Source organism: Patagioenas fasciata, chromosome 7, assembly GCF_037038585.1.
Source record: "Patagioenas fasciata isolate bPatFas1 chromosome 7, bPatFas1.hap1, whole genome shotgun sequence".
Taxonomy (NCBI): Eukaryota; Metazoa; Chordata; class Aves; order Columbiformes; family Columbidae; genus Patagioenas; species Patagioenas fasciata.
Genome location: NC_092526.1, coordinates 7,931,033 through 7,936,138, shown reverse-complemented (window position 1 = coordinate 7,936,138; position 5,106 = coordinate 7,931,033). Strand labels below are relative to the sequence as shown.

The 5,106-nt window shown below is 36.1% G+C and overlaps 1 non-coding gene across 1 annotated transcript; it reads right to left on the bottom strand.

Moving 5' to 3' along the window:
• Nucleotides 1-409: 409 nt before the first annotated feature.
• TRNAY-GUA (transfer RNA tyrosine (anticodon GUA)) lies at nt 410-500 on the bottom strand. The gene is given in 2 exon segments: nt 410-445; nt 464-500. It is a non-coding gene; the product is annotated as a tRNA-Tyr (tRNA).
• Between the last annotated feature and the right edge of the window lie 4,606 nt (nt 501-5,106).

The following is a 5,106-nucleotide window of genomic DNA, read 5'->3' as shown; positions in this document are numbered from 1 at the left end:
TATTGTAGGCTGGCAGATGCATAAGGTCAAATGAATTGGTGCACATCCAGTGGCTGCATTCACTACTATGTAGCTTATTATTTTAGAAGGTGTTGTACAGAATTCCTCCTTTCTCATAAGAATTTCTCTTCAAAGTTTTCAAACTTGTTTAAAATACTTTACAGTCAGTGTAGACCATTTCATAGAATCATAGAATCATTTCAGTTGGAAGAGACCCTCAGGATCATCGAGTCCAAGCATAACCTAACTCTAGCACTAAACCATGTCCATAAGAATCTTTAAACGCCATTTAAACCCCTCCAGGGACGGAGACTCCACCACTTCCCTGAGCAGCCTGTTCAAATGCTTCACAAGCCTTTCCATGAAGAATTTTTCCTAATATCCAATCTGAATCTTAAAATTTGATGTCTCCTTCGAGCCGGAATCGAACCAGCGACCTAAGGATTACCATGGAGCAGCACCTCTACAGTCCTCCGCTCTACCAGCTGAGCTATCGAAGGGACCTAATTTCATAGAGCCCATTGAATTATATATCTGCAAAAAAAAAATCAGTCCCTTGCTAGAAGATCTTTTAGCTCCATGGAGTAAAAACACATTAAAATAACAAGAGATTTGGAAGGATAAGGTAAAAGATGGAAGGTAGTGGCAGTACAGTGAAGATGTGATAATTCTTCTAGAAAGTAATGAAGACATTTGATTTGAGAAATCCTTGCAAGAGTCGGTTTAGGAACTCCATTGTATTTAGTCAATTCTAAACACGTTAAATGAATATTGATTTTGGGCTAAACATTGCATGGCCAAGTTCCACACTCAAAAACCATAAAAGTAAAGGTGCTTCTTCTCTTTTTGCAATGTGAATCCTATTCACAGACACTCTTTCCAGAAGTATCCAGTAACAAGATGAGAAGACTTAGAGATCACTGACATTCCAGGTAGATGAGCATTCCTTTAAGGGTTTTGCAGTGCTTGAAATGTTCAATATATATTCTCTATTGTAGAAACTTGGTGGGACTAGGGATTGCAAAATGTCAACAATTCCAGACAAGTACAAGCACTTAAAAGATTCTCACCAATGTCAGATTAAAATTTTCCAGAATATACTTTAAATTGCTTTTAAGGATACACCATTGAGGGTCATGTAAAAAAATCAGTTATTATTTAACAACTAAAATTCCACTAAAACTTTCACGTACCACCAAACAATGTAAAGCTCAGTATTGTCCAGATTTTAGTCAACCTGATTTTTTTCTTTATCAGGAATAGAATAACAATCTAAACACACATCAGCCTGGAATTCATCGACCACAGGACTCTCAACCTTCTAGATTTTTGAATAAGACCAAAGGCTGTTTAACCAGCAGAAAGCCTACAAGCAAGTTCTCATATGGGATAATTCCACAGTCAATAATCCTGTCTTTATTGCTCACCTCATAATTAAAATACAAGATCTACTGCAAATAATTTCTTGGTGCTGAAAAACAGGATTTCAGACATGGGGTACACTACAGTCAAACAGTATCCAACAAAAAATTTCCTTCATTTGGGGGGCCAAGGGGAAAAGACTGTTCAAAGACAATGATCTAAGCCTCCCAGTTTGAATTTGTTTCTAATAATAACAGAAGCTTTATCTACCTCTCGCTGAAGAGACTGTTTTGTCACAGTTCATAAATTGTTGAAAACAGTTTCCTTTTTGTGAAGTTTTATAATCAGTCCTCTTTAGCTTTATAAAACAGTCACCAATTTAGTGCCTTCTATAAATCAAATGCCTCCCACTTTCAAACTTTAATTGCCAAAATAGTGACAACAGCTCTCTTTTAAGTAGATAGAAGCAAACTAAATCTGTTTTTAACACCCTGGTTTAATGGTTCCCATAAGTGAAATGTCACCTGGCTACTTGAGAGGGAAAAGATGCCAATTTCAGTGACTGCCTGCATGATGTGTTTTCTTCACCCTTGTGTGATAATGCATTTAGCATTACTGAAAAGTAAACTTTCACAGGTACATTACTGAATCCATATATCATTTTGAGCTTCAAATTAACAAGTTAATAAAATATTTTCAAGAAAAAAGAACAACTATGGGTCACTTGAGAACAATTACAGGTATGTCAAAAGTTCTGGAGATGTATAAGAAAGAGAGTATTTATTTCCCAGATGTGTTGTTGCTTAAAGCAGTAGGTCTGATGCTGAAATCACAATTAATATCCCAGTTCAAACTGTAAAAGCAGATTCAATAATAAAGATTATTTGGCTTCTAGTATTTGGTTTAAGTATCAAATAACAACAGAAATACAGAAACATTTAACTAAGGTAAGGCTGAAAAATAATTGACTTCATTACTTCATTATGGCATTGACCTGGAGTCCTTTGTTACACCAGTGATAATGTAGCAGAGATCCAGCTACTCTGTATTCCAAACTCATTTGCTCTATTACACTGGCCACAATCACACTGTAATACTAAGGGTTCATGTTACTTGAAAATTAGGAATTTGACTCTTCGGTGTCAAGATTTTCCAGATTTTGTCCATGAGACACCGTTCTGTAAGATGCAGTACAACAGCATGACTAGGGCTATACTGGGGATAAAAAGGCATGGAGACACAGAAATATATACATACATATAAAATTCACCCAGGACAGAGTAACATTTCCAGAATATTTTTAAAACTGCTGTTTTGAAGTCATTCCAGTTCACTGTTGAAAGTATGCCAGGAGCTGCATGGGAATCTATGAAAACTGGAATGAGGAACAGAGTCCACAAGTTGTAAGGCCTAGTTGAACTGAAGCTGTTTTGTGCCTTGAAAAGTTTGTATTTCACCATAGGGAAAGGCATTATGTCATGTTTAGGTTGTTTCTGTCAGGCAAGGGAGTCAGACCCTAGAAAAGAAGCACTAGCCCAGATGAGTTAGCAAATAAAAGGAAGCAATGAGGACATAGTAATAGCTGCACCGGGTCAGATGAAGGACCAGTTGCTCAGTATCTCAAAGAAAGAGATGAGGAGACACTTTGGCAAGCTGTGCATGAAGCAGGACAAATACATGATGATGCTTCCCAGGGAATATTTTCCCAGCTTAACAGCCAGAGACTTACAGTCTTCTTTAAAGTTGCTACCTACTTAACAGTTGCTACAGGACCTCATATTGAGTTATGTAACTCTTTTTTCAATCCATTTATGGTTTTGGCCTCTAAAAAAATCCAGAAGATTCTACAATTTAACTTAGATTTTGCCTTGACAAGTATTTAATTTTATTTGCCTGAAAGCCACTATTTAAAATTTCATTGGGTGCCACAGGTTCTTTTCGTTATGACGAATACTGAACAATTCGCCTCATTCATCCTTGTGTGATCAGTGATTTCATAATTTTACTCAACCTTTATCACCTGTTTCCTGAGTTCTCCTCTTCTCTAATTACTAGTCTTATTTGTCTCTTCTCATTTGATGTAATTCACTGTCTCTGATCACTCTTATCATCCTTTATTGCTTTACTATATATTTTTTGTGGTAGGTAAAGTGAACTGAGTGTACCATGGACCTCTACAGACATGGAGATGTTTTGTTCTTTTCACAAATCCTTTCCTAACGATTCCAAACATTCTGGGTTTTTTTAATCACTGTTGTGCATTGAGCTGATATTTTCAGAGACTCTTCAAAGTAGTTTCATAATCTTATTCCTGACTAGTAATATAAAAAGTCCATTTGGTTATATAGGCAGTCACTTTTCTTTTTTTTAATGTAATTTTGCATTTATCATGCAAAGTAATATCAATGCTAAATTATATCTGCTGTTTGTTTTCCTGTCACATGGTATCATAGCATCCTTCTGCAACATTTTGCATTCAAATTTAGCTTTTACTATCCTCAGCAATTTTATATCATCTGCAATTGTCACCTCAATATTCCTTCCATTTCCAGATCAGTTATGAATATGCTGAAAAGCAAGGTCACAAAACAAGGTCCTGAGAGACTCCAAATATAAACTCTGTCTGCAGCGACAAATGATCCCATATCCCTATTTCTATTTTTGTTTTCTATCTTTTTCTACTCCTATCTTTAAAACATCTTATGACATAACCCATGACAATCTCATTTCTTTAATGACAGCAAGTGTTTGACTCAAGATTTTGTGAAAAAGTTTATGGATATCTGAATAGAATCTGCTATCCAGATCGGAGAGATGGTTACTGACTCCTTCAAACAACAAACCAATCTGTGAGTTTGTCATTTACCTCTATAGAAGAGGATCATGTACAGATATTAACCTATTATACGTATGCTATCTATATATAGCCTAAGTATATTTTCTGCTGATCCATCAGGGAAGAAGTCAGATTAAGCCATCCATTCCCAATTTTCTGATTCACCACTACAGACCTCTCTGAAATTGGTGATTCTGTTAATTGTGACAAGAAGATGAGATGACAACATAGCAGAAACACTCAGAAATTTCTTACCTAAGCTCCTCCAAAATTCTTGGACAAATACGATCAAGCCTAGTACTGTTAATTTTATTGAGTCAATCTAAAAACTTCCCTTAATTCTTCAGTTCCAGACGAGAGTTCCACAAAGATCATACCAGAGGTGAAACTTACAAAATTACTACCTCAATAGTGAACACCAATACAAATAACCCATCCATATCTTCTACTATGTCCTTACTGCCTTTGTTATTTCTTAGCCTTTCTCTTCTTATGCCTTAATCATTTATTTGCTGCACAGTCTCTTTGACAAATCTCCATGAGTGGAGAGTGACTTGTTTCCTCAGGAAAGTCTTTAGCTCCCTCAGGTCCAATGAAATCCCTAAAATAAATCATGATGCAATTTCAGTTTGCATTCAAATGAGAACACAGAGTATCTCTTGCACCTTGAGCAGTCCTTCAAACCTGTTTAAGGTGAATGTAAAATATGAGCATTCTTACTAATAACTACAAAGGGGTGAAGACAGTGGAGAATCAGCTCTGCCAGATTTATACTGTGCTTATGAACTTTTACAATTACATGCCACTTTGTACTGAAGAGCTACTGTGATGTCCGAAAAGGAATCCCTAATATTTTCCTGCAAATCAGGAGCTCCTTGGTACACTTATTGCACACATTAAATACCTAT